The sequence below is a fragment of the Lutra lutra genome, chromosome 5 (assembly GCF_902655055.1).
Source record: "Lutra lutra chromosome 5, mLutLut1.2, whole genome shotgun sequence".
In the NCBI taxonomy this organism is placed as follows: domain Eukaryota; kingdom Metazoa; phylum Chordata; class Mammalia; order Carnivora; family Mustelidae; genus Lutra; species Lutra lutra.
In genome coordinates this window covers 14,081,119-14,097,002 of record NC_062282.1, presented here as the reverse complement: position 1 = coordinate 14,097,002, position 15,884 = coordinate 14,081,119, and positions in this window count along the sequence as shown.

Here is a 15,884-nt window from a genome sequence, read left to right as displayed (position 1 = left end):
ACCAAAGAGGTCTGCCTTTTTGAAGTTTTTAAAGCTCATGACATAAGAGATATAACATAGAGCCCCATGAACCACTTGTAGGAGGGAAGAGTTTAGAGACGTGAATTTGAAAACATGAATTTTGACAGCACAAATTTGAAAATAGCCAGTACTATAACAGAAACATGAACAAAAGGCATAAAACAGCAGTCCTCACACTTGAGCATGCAGCAAACTCACATGAGGTCTTGTTACATACAGATTTCTGGGCCCTGCCTCCAGTCTCCCATTCAGCAGGTGTTGGGTGCAGCTGGAGAATCTGTATTTCCAGTAAGCTCCCAGGTGGTGCTGATGCTCCTGGTTCAGAGATCACACTTTGAGAACCAATAGAATAAGCAATTAAGAGAGCTCTGTGGTCACTTAACTTATAACAGGGGAATAATAAATTGTCCTGAACCGTAAAGACAAGGTACCTGTTACTGGTACCTGTTTGTAAAGGTGGTCTTCTTTATTCACTTATAGGAGTATTCCTCCAGAAAGGACCTTACAGTTTCCCAAGCCCTTTTGGTAAAGGTCATCACCTCCCTTGGGGGTACGGAAGCATCCGTGGCAGGACCTGCCCCTCTCCGACTGCTAAGGCAGCCTCTCCACAGAGGGGCTGCTGACCAGGGCACGTGTTGGAAGTTAACAATGGTGAAGAGGTTACCAGCCAGCTGCAGGGAGCCAGAATCTATTAACATTCCTGGTTTGGGACAAAACATTCAGGTCCTCACTGGTGAGCACGAGAGATGCTGGCCCAGAGAGAGCCATGCTGGAGGTGTTCAGAGGCAGAACAAGCTGGCTTCCGGGCCCTGCCATGCTGGCTGCTTTGCACCCGGATCCCCTGGGACCCTGGACCTGTGTGGCTGCAGCAGACTGTCCATTTGTCTGGGTTCCATGCAATTTGCGGATAGAGTAATGGGGTAATATGAGGCCCAACCCCGGTGATTCTGTTTTCTTTTTTTTTTTTTTTCACCAGCTACCAATGGTTGGCAAAGAAATTAAAAGCAGAAAATTTTAGACCTCCCTTTTAATCCTAGCAGCAACGAATACAGAGAAAAAGGTCTTTTGTGAGAACTACAAACAGCTGTCAGACAATCATACTCCCTTCACTTGAACAATGAACCTGCTATATTTGCTATGGACTCCCAAATAGTTGTCCTTCCTTGCTTGTCCATCATATGCCTTATTTTTCCTTTAATAAAGTTTGTTGTTTAGAGTTCAGGAAGGAAGTAAAAAAGAAATTTGGGGACTTATTTTTTTTTCTCTAAATAACTTTTTAATTAAAAAATATATCACATATTCTATTTGGTAGCTAATGTTTCAAGGAAACAAAAAAAACTATATGTTTACCAAATCCTGGAAAAATTATGAGGCATATTATGATAACTTATTTCTTTTATAGATGATCTAGCTTTGATATAAAGTTTGTCTTGGGTTATGTGCCTTTTTTTTACGATAAACATACCTAGTAATAAAACTCTGAATGAAGCAAAGAATACTGAGCTTCTAGTTCTACAAAAAGTGCTCTCTCGAGTCTTCAACATAAGCAAGAGCTTTCAAAGGAAATATTTATGAAAAGTTTTCTTTTCAAAGAGCCAGTGTTGCAAAAATGGCTAGCCAGAATACTAAAGGTGACCCTGATTTTAGATATGCTTTTTTATGATCAGATTCTTTGTGCCCATTTTTTTTTTTTTTAGACAATACGGTGTTCTGGAAATGGAACTCCTATCTAGGTAGGTGTTCCTTCTTGAATTATGAAAGTATTTACCTCTTCCTGAGGAAGGGTAACTCATGAATGTTTGCCTCTGCAGACCCTCACTCTGAACCATCTAGGTAACCAGCCCTTCCTTGTTAAGAGAAAAGTGGGCTGGTATGGGGGCAAGGAAGGAAGACTTCTCCTCCTCCCCCAAGTGTGTCTCTAGTTCCCAGGGCAGAAAAGCCTGTATGATTTTATTATTATTTTCTAGATTTCCAGGCAACAGGTTAGAAACCTGATAATGTCACTGTGCCATATATTTCGGAAATATCCATGATCTCTCTGCCACTTGCACTTTTCGAAATTGAATCTTGTCCAGCTACAAACCAAGGGAAATGCCTGAAGTTCTGATCGACCTACACAAAAGGTGTGAAACCAGGCAAATTTCCCTATCATTTTCCAGCCAGGGGCTGCTGGACAAATGAACACTTGGGCAGCCCTGAGAGAAAGGAAAGTTCCCAGAAATATACTCTGAATCCCGAATGGAAAAGTCATGGAGGAAACTCAGCATGCCACGAGGTGTACAACCTTGGCCTTTCTCCACAAAGCTGTCTTCTCTCCTCTCTCTCTCTGAGAAACAGTGAGCTGGCTGCAGGTTGTTTACGTGACTCTCGGTCTATTTCTTCTCACCGCACATGAGCTGGTGTTCCAAGATGAAGCCAGGGTCCTTGACCCCCAGTCCACATGTGGTGGGTCATCTGCTCCTCCTGGGCACTGTCCCAGAAAGGAGGCCAGTCTGTGTCCCCTCTTACTGGACTTTATTCTATCAGCTCCATGACGACCCTCAGTCCAAGAAGGCACCTGGTGACCAGGGTCCGAAATACACGCATTGTTCCCTTCCTCTCTCTGTGCTCATATTGACTAAAAATCCTTTGTTTCACGAGTCTCTGTCCATGATCCCCAAGAAGCAGACGCAAAGAGGGCACCATCCATTGGAGAGATTCTGGTGGGGGGAGGGCAAGATACATCTGAAGGATAAAGAGGAGGGGTGAGGTATCCGGGATGTTTTGGAGAGTCTTCCGACTGAGCTGTGGTTCTCCCACCACTGAAAGATGTGGGAGTTGGTCAGAGGAGCCTCAACCTGCAGCGAGCTCTGAGAACATATTACCCAAGCTGACAGTGAGCTCCGGAGCAGAGCTTACCCACTGAAGGCCACCTACCTTCTGCAGGAATTAACTGGTGCCAGGCCTGCTCACTCCCCTCCCTCCTGCAGCAGATCTGCTCGAAGGGATTGCTGAGCAACGTCCCTCATGGCCCCCCACACAACCATCTTCTACATTGTTATTTGGTTAGTTCTAGAATAAAGTTTCCCCACATGAAAGGGAACAATTCTGTATCTCAGGGAAGAAATAGCAGGCACGGTATATGGTGTAGGCATGCTAGTAGTGCTTTTTAATTTTGTGGCTGAGAAAATGACTCTTGTTATGAAATAAGAATATCGTATTTCTTTCACACAATTATTGTATTTTAGGGATAAAAGGGGACTTTATAAATAGTTGAGTCAGTTTCTATATGAGATCCGATTTCGTTTGAACAGGCTTTCTCTCATACCTCTCAGCCCCTTATATGAAGGGATCAGGGTCCCGATTCTTCCAAATCTTCCACCCAGACCCCAGATACCTACGTGGTATGGTTGGACCGTCTAGATGGACTGCCCAGAGGAATTTCAGGACTGGAGTTATTTTAGCACAATTCTAGCAGAAGCTGATGTATGGCTTTGATCTCCAGTGGATCATTTCAGGTCTCACTTAAATGACAAGAAATGACGCCACCTCGTAGAATTTCCCCTAACTATGCATATTTTATTGAGTCAAACTGAACTTATCCTTGTCCTGTCTTGCAAATTCTTATGGTACCATTCCTTCCCTTCTCCTCCTTTCAGTTAAAATCTACCCTCTTATTATTCCTGTCCACGTTGCTCCATGCACGGCTCATAATGGCTGGAGTGTTGCATTTTGTTTCCTTTTTTTTTCTTTTTTATTTTATTTTTTCAGTGTTCCAAAATTCATTATTTATGTACAACACCCAGTGCTCCATGCAATCTGTGCCCTCCTTAATACCCACCACCAAGCTCACCTACCCCTCCACCCTCCTCCCCTCCAAAACCCTCAGTTTGTTTCTCAGAGTCCACAGTCTCTCATGGTTTGTCTCCCCCTCCAGTTTCCCCCAACCCACTTCTCCTCTCCATCTCCCAATGTCCTCCGTGTTATTCCTTATGCTCCACAAGTAAGTGAAACCATATGATACTTGACTCTCTCTGCTTGACTGATTTCACTCAGCAGAATCTCTTCCAGTCCCGTCCGTGTTGATACAAAAGTTGGGTATTCATCCTTTCTGATGGAGGCATAATACTCCACTGTATATATGGACCACATCTTCTTTATCCATTTGTTTGTTGAAGGGCATCTTGGCTTTTCACAGTTTGGCGAATGTGGACATTGTTGCTATGAGCATTGGGGTACATATGGCACTTCTTTTCACTGCATCTATATCTTTGGGGTAAATACCCAAGAGTGCAATCACAGGGTCCTAGGGTAGTTCTGTTTTTAATTTCTTAAGGAATCTCCACACTGTTTTCCAAAGTAGATGCATTTTTGAAATAGCCTAGAGTACATATGTTTTCCAAGCACCTTGACCCTCTAAACTTGGCGGCAAGATTTTTTCAAAGTTCAGTAACCTGATTCAAATTACCTAGAAAGCTCTGAATTTGAAGGGTGGCTTGTTTCTAAGGCACTCTAACACCAAATATGTTCAATACTCCATAATGAACACTGGAAAGCCCGTTCCTGCTTTTTTTGGCAGAGGACAATGGGACAATCAGATCATGCATTCTGTTGGCACTGCATCAGAACCAATCCGCTTCCTTAATCTAGGAAAGAAATAGGAACATCATACTCATTGACCTGAGAGCTAGAGCATGTGTTCATTTCCTACATTAGATGGGATTCTCACTGTTCATGTAGAGCTCAAGAAGCCTGTTCATAGAATACTAAGTTTCAGAACAAGGACAAGTCATTGCAAAAATCCCCTACCCAGGACTCACTTGCTTACTTGTCTACTTTAGTCTAATATAGTTATTGAGCTTTGAACTTTGGTCTTTCTTCACCAAACCTCCACTTTTTTCTTAAGATTTTTAGGTAGTTGGAAAACTGTTGAGTCCTTTCTGGGTATGAGGTCCCATAAGTTAGATGTTGTACACATAGTGCAACCCGACATCTTGTAACTTCTATCATACTATAAGTTCCATGAGAGTAAGGGGTTTCTTTGTTTATTGCTGCTCCTTCCACTATGGAGAAGTGCGACTTAGAGCCAGAAAACTCATCATCATCATTTCCAGGAGTGATTGTGGGTTGCAGAGTAGTTCTAGACAGATACCTAGATAATGATAGCTGGCATGTTATTTGAGGGTTTATTATATTGATAGCTTCTCATATCTTTATACATTTATATTTGTGTAGGTAGATATACGTTGATATCTATGGGTACCTATCTAGATATATACATTTATCTATCTATATATCTATCTCACTGTGATAGACACACACACACACACACACACAATCGATTCTCATGATTCATCATTCTTATATTCTATAAAGTCACTACAAACATTAATTAGCAAATACTGAACCCCTGCTCATGGAGGAAATAGAAAATTAGGTTTCTCCAAGCATCCGGTCGCAACATTTTCATCAACTGATCAATACATAACCTGGTTTCTATTGAAAGATACCTTGTTTAATCTATGCTGTTGGTTCATTAATGTTAAACTCACAGCCAACAGAACCGTAACTCGTGACTGAACAAATATATCTAACACGCGCATTTTCTCCATAAGGCACATTGCAGCCTCCTTGCATTAGGAAGGATGATGTTAACGGTGGCTTTGGGGACCACTCCAAGTAATAAAATCACCAACCAAAAGCACAGAGGTGTGAAAATTGTGGCATTAAACATGTTGAGGAAAGGATACTTGTTTACCTCATAAAAGCTGAAAGAAGAAGAGGGTCACATTGGTCAAGGTCCCTGGGAACATGGGGACCAGGGGATTCAATGTTCTGCTACTCTGCGCATCTGCGAATGGCCTCAAAAGTGCCCAGAGTATTGATCTGGAGATTACAAACAAATTTTAGCAAGTAAGCAAATCCCTGAACACAGAATCCACAAATAGTGAGGGTTGACGCTTACATGTATATATACGTACACATTTTTATATATCTGGGCATATTTACTTCCTTCCAAAGAGTACCATCCTCCAGTGCTGAAAGTGGCCTCATCTTCACCAGCCTAGTCTTTAATGATTTCCTCATGGAGAAGAAGCAACCTGCTGTGCTGGAAATACATCAAACCAAGATTCAGGAGACCTTGAATTATTGCTTTAGTTCTCACACACCCTGTGAGGCAAGTCTCAAACTCCTGACCCTCATGTTGCTCTTTGCAGAACTGAGGAGAGAATTCCCTTTTGTCCTCCTAAGTTCGCCGAATGGTGGTTACATGACCAAGTTCTCTAGACAAAGTTCAAATCCTAACACTGTGGCTCACCAGCTGTATGAACCTAAACCATTTGACCCCCTCAGCCTTAATATCCTCATCTATAAAATAAGGATAATAGTAGCGCCCACATCCCTGAGCTTTTATGAGGATTAAGTGACAGAATACGTAAGGGTGTGCAGCACCTGACCCTGAGACAGCCAACGTGTGTCAGAGATGAAGAATAAAAACAACACCAGTAATACGCCTGCCTTGGGACATACAGTGGTTCAGGACATCATCTCTCTTAGACAAGTCTTGGTTGAATCACACAAAGATCTCCTCTGGATCTCTCCTTTTCCTGCTTTTATGCCTTCTCAATCCACGCATTCGACACACTTTCTTTAAATATATTGGTACAGGGACACCGGGTGGCTCAGTCAGTTAAGCATCTGCCTTCGGCTCAGGTCATGATCCCAGAGTCCTGGGATCGAGTACTGCATCGGGCTCCTTGCTCAGCGGGGAGCCTGCTTCTGCCTCTGCCTGCTGCTCCCCCTACTTGTGCTCTCTGTCTCTCTGACAAATAAATAAAGTCTTTACATACATATATTAAATAAATAAATTGGCACAGCTAATTAACTCAGAGAATTGAGTCCAAACTAGCTTAGGAGTCATTTTGCCCTTAATGAGTATCTATGCCAGTCTCTACTCTGCTCCCTTCATAACCCAGTTTTATAGTGTATTCAGAGGGCCTTCTCATTTGTCTTAATGCCATGTTGTAAGGGACTAAACATAGTTCCCAGTTTTAGTTATATGTTCTAACTGCAGAATCTCTGGTTTCTCTGAATACGTAAATAATGGTATGATTAGATTCCAATTACATACATACCAAATATCTACATATAGATTTTTAAAACTTGATCTCTAGAAAAACATAAATCAGCTAAAGAAAATGATGGACCAGGCTGTCACCACTAAAAAATGAATAAAAATGTTAAGTACACCCATTTCTTGACAAAGGCAGCTGAAAATGTCATGTGTCCTTATGGGCCTTTATTCCATATGTAATTTCTCTACACATCATATATACTACAAAAATAAGCCATGATTCAACCAGTTTTTCATGTGTACTTTACTTTTATATCAAAATGGTTTTTTTCTTAGAGAACCAAAGTAAGCTAAAGGGACACAGACATTGACAGACAATCATGAGCTTCCTTAATATCCATCTTCTCTCCCATGTGAATATTCACGTGCCAATTTTTCAACTGTGCAACTTTTACAAACTTTATAAACTGATCTCTTTTCTTGTTAGTAGTCATTATTAAATGTTTACAATGCACAGAAAGATTTAAACACCTGTATAACAACCACAAGTAAGCAAAAATCAGAATGTTGGGGGAAAAAAATTAGAATGTTGGTAATAAATTGAGCCCCACCCCATGAGGTCCTTCCCTCTCAACAAGACTGGAATCTGCAAAAGGTTATTATAAATTGTCCCCTTATAAAGATCAGGAAATATGGGGCGCCTGGGTGGCTCAGTGGGTTAAGCCCCTGCCTTTGGCTCAGGTCATGATCTCAGGGTCCTGGGATCGAGTCCCACATCGGGCTCTCTGCTCAGCAGGGAGCCTGCTTCCCTCTCTCTCTTTGCCTGCTTCTCTGTCTACTTGTGATCTCTCTCTGTCAAATAAATAAATAAAATCTTTTTTTAAAAAAAGATCAGGAAATATAATTTGATGATCAGGAACTTGTCTGACGTTGTAAGGAGGTCAACAAACATACAATGACAAAGGAAACAGAGCATAATATAGGGAAATGAACTGGTTAGACAAGCCATGAGTAGGGTAGTCTAGAGCATAATGAGAGAAATAAGGCTTTAAGTAAGAGTAGGCAAGTCTTCATAATGGGTAACATATGTTATTACTTCATACTATGTATATTTATTTCCCAAATTATAACCATGTGGAAAGATGGCAAAGCCAGAAAAACACGGGGCTTTGGATCTAAAAACCTGGGTTTAAATATCTGCTCTTACTTACTAATCAAATGTGAGGTTGAGAATGAGTCGGAAAAATGTTAAAATGTATCAGTTGGAATTCAGCTGCCAATAGGAGCTTGAGTGATTACCTCACAGATGAGGAAACCAGAAGTGAGTAGTTCCAATTGTGGCAAGATAACAAGGTGATGTCCTCAGAGGTGTAGATTCATTTCTTTTTCCTTTCCTTCCTTCCATCCTTCTGATTTTGTCTCTATCTTCCGGCATCCTAAATAAGATGGCCTTTTGTCCTTCGGCTTTTTGTCTCACGCCCCCAGTAAAGATGGCTACGACAAGTCCAACTATCGTTTTCAAATATAACCACCTTCAGGGCAGGAAGACAGAAGGGACAAAACCAGGGAGCTCTCCTCTTGTACTAACCCTTACATGGGAAAACAAAATCTTTTCTCGAGGATACCAAGAGGAATTCAAATATCTCATTGAAAAGAACACATCACACTCCCAGGTGGTTACCTTCACAGAGAGGGTAATCATTTGTCAATCCTCAAGAACTTTTCAAGGAAGGAGAGTGAATGATTCAATTGCCTGATACTCAAGTAATATTGTGCATCAAGGATATATCTTGTCATAAATATAAGGTAACTGTGTTAATTTATGTAATTATATTCATTTATGATCTATCTATACATGTACACATACAGTCACACAAAATAATTGGGATCCTTGTGCCCTTTCTGCAGCTCAGCGGAACAAAGTAGAATCAAAGGGAGCTTTCTACCCTTCTCAAGGAAACAAAAAGAATGAGGTATTTTAAGATTACTTTAAAAATTAACTTGCTAATAAAAAATTACTCTTAAGTGTTCCTTAGACTTTGTACATGTGCTTAAAAATAATAAAACTATAAATGTAATAATCACAATTTTAGTCATGTAGGTCTTTCACAGAATTTTTAACAATCACTGGAGTTTTACTATACCTGCAATTAAAGCCACTTTTAGCTTTATTTTTAAAACTCATTAAATGTTTCCATTGTTACTTTTAATATTTCTTAGAGGAAATGTATAACCCTTTACAAAAGTAATTTGGGGTGTAACCTGAACTTTTTTCTCATTCCAACTCAGACGGTTGCTATGAGGGAAATTGATACAAATTATCAAAAAGGTAAATAGCTAATAAGCTCAATTTCTTCTTGGAATGAGTAAAATTCTCTTCATTTTACAAAAGAGAAAATATACACCTCTGCCAGGAGTCAAAGAGGTACACAGTAGTGACTAAAGACCATTTGTAAAGAAATATGAGACCCAAAAAGAGAAAACAGAAAGATGGGTAAAGACAAATTGTTAGTTGCATTAAACATCAAAGAAATATATGAAAAGAAAACTCAACAACTAGACAAAGTAATTCAGGGGTGATGAATGCCATATTGCTTAGGGATCAGTAACTATACTTCTAAAATATCTACCACATTCTAAGATTTAAAAATAAAAATTAAACACAGGTTAGATTAAGCAATGGTTGATAGTGATTAATGATTAATGATCACTCATAGAAATGGATTTATTTACAATACTACACATTCGTCTTTTAAGATAACATATTATAATGTTGCTATAAAGAGGGACTCATTTTTTGTTGGTTTTTAAAGGAAAAATATAAGTTAAGCATTAAAATAATCTTAGTAACATTCCACACCCACTGGAATATAAGCTCCATGAGAAGAGGGAAAAGTTTCTAATTTGTTCCCTTTTATACCACCTGCATATAACACACAATAGTGCTTAGTAAATATTGGTAAAGGAGGGAATGTCCATGAAATCATGAAATGCAACTTATATCATTTACTTGAAGGCAAATTGATGGAAATAAACTTTCATTTCTAGGATTGGAGATATTAACATGTAAAGGACCATTGCAAATATCTCAGTAGTCTAGGAAAAGTGCCAAAAGATGTGGAGTCATCAGAGTCTGTTTCTCCAGAGAATAGTCATAGTTCTTTATGCAATGTTTAGTAACCATTTACTGAGCAGCTACTACCTGATATTTTCAGGATCATTATAGGGAAATTTCATAGAGTCTCTTTCCTTAAATTTTGATATAACTCAACTGAGAGGAGAAAATGGGGCCTCCCACTCCACTTCCATGTACATAGAATTTAGGAGAAAAAGAGTCTCCCTGCTACCTTTCCTCTTCTCCTCCAAACCACACCCTCCCCCACCTGGAAATAAAAATGGTTGGGCTTTATCAAGCTCTTCCATCACTCTCCTGTCTCCCTCAGTTACTGGTTGAGAATTTGGATTTCTAGCTGCCAGTTCTTCTTTTCTACCTCTATTCCCAAAAACACTGCATATGACATCCATGTCTTATGATAGATGATTGAACTCATATCTGTATTGAACACTTAATACCACTGATCTCTTATACTGCAAAGATTCTTCTCTCTAAACCCAACTTGGCCACCCCATTTCAATGCAATCACAGGGTTTTGTCTTTACTCCCAAATATTTAACTTTAATTTGCCCTCCGTTTCTACCTCTAGGCTTAAACTTCTTCACTATTCTGCCCTAAATTTTAAAACCTCGTTTCAGCTCTCATCTTGGCTCATAGAGCCCTCTGCAATCCGTCCACCACCTGCTTATCTTTCGTCCTTCTTACCACACACAAATTGTCTTTCTTCTTTGCAGACATGGCAGAATACTTGTGTTTCCAATGTGGTTTCAAGCTTCTTAGGTGGTGTACCTTCTGCCCTGCTTTTTCTCCTTTAGTTTACTCCTGCTCAGTACCCCAAAACTGATCTTGAAGTATTCCTGTGAAAAGCCTTTCCATGTCCCACCTGCCCAACCTAGTTTATTTGCTCTCCCTCCTGGTTCCTAGAACATCTTTGTATAACTCTTGCATACCATTCCTAAGACAGGGAGCTCCATTTGCTTCCATATGTAATTGTAACATCTAAGAGAATGTTAGGAAGACTGTCACTAGTTCAAGCCTTGAGGATGCTTTCCATAAAATGTTGAGAACTGACACTAGAAAAACTAGAGAAACTAGAAAATAGCACTGGCTCCCTGTTTACATTTTTCCTGCAATAGCTTTATATTGGTCTGCCAACAGCTTTAGGTATTATTTTCCTCTGAATAATGATTACATTGTATTCTCTTACTGAAGACAATCGCTGTATTGTTACAGCACCGGTGGTGACAGACAACATTTAAAAGTTGAATAAAGTTGATCAATTAAGGATAAGCTTTCAAACTGAAAGGCAGAAGGGGAAAATGGAAGGAAGTAAACATTCCTATGTTTACATGCCAACAAACATAATTATTTCTGTTTCAAAGGGGGTTCTGCTCTCCTATTGGTTAAAGTTTTAGCTGTCAATCAAATTATTTAAAACAAGAAATTCGATCTTGGTTTCATTTCCATAAAAGAAACAAAACAGGTCTTCAGAATGATCATATGATAACAATATAAGAAAAAAAAGAATTTATCAATATCACCCAACCCACATGTAACAACAGCACTGTTATTAAATGGATATTACACCCAAATATGGGTGATTCCTGCCATGTGAGCATTAGTACTTTAAAAGAGAATTATAGGTAGTACACATAACATGTGGAGTTCTCTGTGTAGCTGATCCCCTTTTACAATCACTACTAGTACTCCAGTGGTCAAAGATCAGAGTTGTAACTCAATCTGGGCCATTAACTATGGAATCCCGGGTTAGTCGATTAACCCTCTGGGTCTCAGTTTCCTCATTTGTAAAACGAGAAGAGATTAGATGAGTAATATTTCAAATATTTTGTTAATGGACAGAATGCCCTTCTTTTTCCCAAAGGAAATCTTAGTGAGAATTCTAATATAGAAAGTCTAAAATATAACAGCTCTGGTAAAGGCAAGATGAAGATTTGGCCTTCCCTTTCTTCCTCCAGGCACACCCCAGAGCTCTGAGACCAAAAGTGAAAAAACTAGTAGCACAGGATGACCTTTTGGGTCTTTTCCAACAATTCTGGCATGTCCTTGGGTGGTCTGGTGAGTAATGATAAAACCAGGGCAGGTCTGCTAAGCTGAGCATTCACTGAAGGCACCCCAATACATTTCTCCTACTTCTGACTCAAAGTGGAATGGGAGATTGGTCCCAAAGTGGCCTGGGAAGAATCTCTCCACACCTCCATGACTATGACGTTGACTCCTCCAAAGCCATTTCTGACCGCTTACCTGCCCTGCTCCTCCAAAATTTCCCCCACTGGCACTGTGGCCACAGCCCACATGGCCTCATACTCCTTCACCCTGAGGCTCTCAACACCTGTGATAGATGGCTCAGATTCAAGAAACCTAGATCATTGGCACCAGAGGTCTCAGATTCCTCCAGAACAATGGAAGGAACCTTACAACAAACGACCCTGTGGGCCCTTTACAACCTGGAATTTCTAGCTCTGCTTCTCTGTCTTGCTCAATTAAAATAACCCAAGGCGTGGCTTTTGCTCTCGCCCACATCCAAAGATCCAGCTCAGGTGACACTCAATTTAACTCTCAACCCCTAAGACAAGGTGGGAAAGTGCTTTCAAAATGAGCTCTAAATTTGGCTATTTTTAACTCTTTGAGAAAAAAGACAGAGAGAAAGAGAAAACGTCACTTGGCTGCTTCCACAACTTGTTTTAAAATTTGCAAAGGAATTCCCATAGAACACTTGCAGCTGAAAGAATCCATTAGCCCACAAGATGCCCCCAGTCGGCAGCCAGTGCCACACGGATGGCCTATTATCTTTGCACACTGGGATTCACTTGTAAAACCCTCACATAAACAAATAAACACAATGTCAAAGAGCCAAACAAAATGGTCCCTCCAAGCTCAAGAAATTATCATTCTAGAGACTTTATCTGTCCACTGTCTAAATGTTTACCTGTTCCTTCAATGTTTGGGCATCCCAGGCATGTGCTTTATAAGCCTATATTTTAAGAGTGAGGGAAGCCAGGTGTGTACTCCAGGGGCCTCCTGGGTGATCTCAATCCAGCCCCACCACAATGGCCTTGATCTTCTGCAGTTTCTCTTGCTCCTTCAGAACCGTCCCTGGGGACTCAGCAATCTCTCTCTCTCTCTCTCTGTCCAATGGGACCAGAGATGAGAAGATGGTGAACTCCAGGTCCTGGACTTCCTGTTCTAATGAGGTTTTGGTGGTGCCCATTTACTTAGTAAACAGGTAGGGGAACAGTCATCGTACTGGTCAAGACTATGAGGTAACAGGCTCTGACTCACTGACTTCCCCCTTGCTACCATGGCCGCTCACCACAGACATGCACTGCCCCGTGGGGATGGAGGTTGTGCTTGTTAATAAGACATGAGCACAGAAAGCCCTGAAAAGCTTTAAGCTGACTTGAGATGGGGGAAGGGAGGGAGAATGGGATGAGTGACATGATGAGGTGTATCAGATAAAGCAGGTTTCTCAGAACCTACATTCTACTAAGTGTTTTCATTATGTGACACAAACCGACTTTTCTCCTACTTGTTCTTCCACCTTCTGAGTAGATTTCATACTTAGAAATCCTGAAACAGGAAGAGTAACAAATACAGACTTTTCTGGAAAAAGGCAGGGGAGGGGGAAGAAGAAATGTGTGTGTGTGAATGTGTCTGAGAGTGTGTGCAAGTGTACATATGTAAAAGTGAGCACAATGTGTATGTGTGTGGGTTGTGGGTGTGTGTATGTGTTTTAAGACATCTTCATTATTGCTCCTTTCATTCTGTAATGTTTGTCTCACAAATTGCCCCCACTGCATTGATGATAATTTCAAGGCCATGATTTCTTTTTCTTTGAAATTTAATTTTCAATCCTTTTATCTCAATAGTAAGGTACAATTTTCGCATCAACTTGCCAACATCTCCAGGAATCAGTGGATCTGTATAGCACATCACAGATCCCCTAATTTAACCCTTTTACCAAACTTTTAAACATTTCACTTATTCCAAACTTCTGTTTCTTCTTTAGTAAAATATGCAAACATAATTCAAACTTTCCTGGTAGCTAAAGATCATAATTAGGAGTGTGTTTTATCCTGCTATAATATAATCCACTCCCAATGGGCCAAGATGTGTAGGTGGGTGAGTTTCTACACAACAAAATGGTTCAGGTTTCCTTCCACCCAGACCTGGCAACTACTCTTGGCCCCCATCGTGGCCCACCACTCACTGACGGCCTCCAAAAATGGTCATGTCCACTGTGGGTCAGTCGCTACCCCTGCACCTCTCCACCAGGCTATACCTCCCTTATCTGAGGTTATTTCGCATTGTTTTATTTTAGTCTACTTGGGCTCTCTCTTCTAAGCTTCTTCCCCTGTCTTTTTGTTCTTTCAGCTTTCGAGCTGGCCTCCGAACATGCTGTTTGGTTCTGCTCAGGTAAGTGACAATCTCGCTACACTGAGGTACTTGGTACTTTTTTCTAATTTATCCTAGCTCATTTTGTTGTTGGAAATGCTCTCCTCTCCTCCCTGGATACCTTCCGATTTAAGGTTTGGTGTCATCGTGAGAATAGGAGATTGCCCCAAATTGCCCTCCAGATGATCCAGACTGCAGTACTTTCCAAAGAAGAGATAAGGACTTGGCAGTTAGACAAATCAGAGCTGGAGCCTCTTTCCTTAAAAATACACTAACCGCAGAAAGAAACGGAATAGGCACGCTTGGGGATGAATTAGAATTTTTGCCCTAAAACAAAAAGCCTAATATGGAATAGGAAAAATGAATTCTGCCAAACCTACGCGACACAACCTTGAAAGTTGCATCTAACCAGTAACCTCAATCAAACAGTGATGTACACAGAGTCCCTCCTCCAATGGTCTCTCACTTCAACTGGACTGTGTTCTACTCCCTGGATAGGGAATGCCATCTTCTCCTTCCCACCCCATCCCTATGTCTTCCTTTGAAGGAGGAAGAGCACAGGGCCTGCTTTACCTTCCACAACCCTCAAGTGACCCAAACTGCCTTTGACAACAGTGTGTTGAAAATAGACAAAAGTGCCAAGTTTTCACTGGCCTGTTCAAATGCCCAAGATACCTTCTTAGGAAAATGTTAGTTTCAATTACATTGGAATTAAGCTTTAAAGGGGGGGCGGTGTAGGGTACACCTATGAGTTGTTGGTTCATTTCCACATTTTAGTTCCTTTAAATGCTAAAGAGATATAATGATAGTTCTGTTTCCCTAGATTATCATCAGGCACGCCTAAGAAAGTAGCTGAATGAATATTCTGGAAAAGGACTAGTATAGGATGATGCCTTTCTAGGAGTTAAATTTCAAATGACTTTAATGACTATAACCACCTACCACCTATTTTCTCCACCTCCCCAGGCCATCACTTAAGTAATTCTTTCATAGAAAATGAACACATTCTGGTCCCTGAATGAGTTGAGAATCATTTGCCATAGCCCGCTAGGGGCCAGGCACAGCTGTATGGAATTATCCACACCCTCACCCTCCTGGAGCTGTGAGCAGTCCACGGAGCCGGGGGTTAATGCTGCCTGAGGCTGAGACAGGGAAAGGCAGGAGCTTGACTCATAGGCAAAATGCACAAACCCCTTTCAACTCAATTGCTAAATAAACAACCACATTTCATACTACCTGGAAAGGTAATGTTGTTTTGCCAGAAAAGAAAAAAAAAAAAGT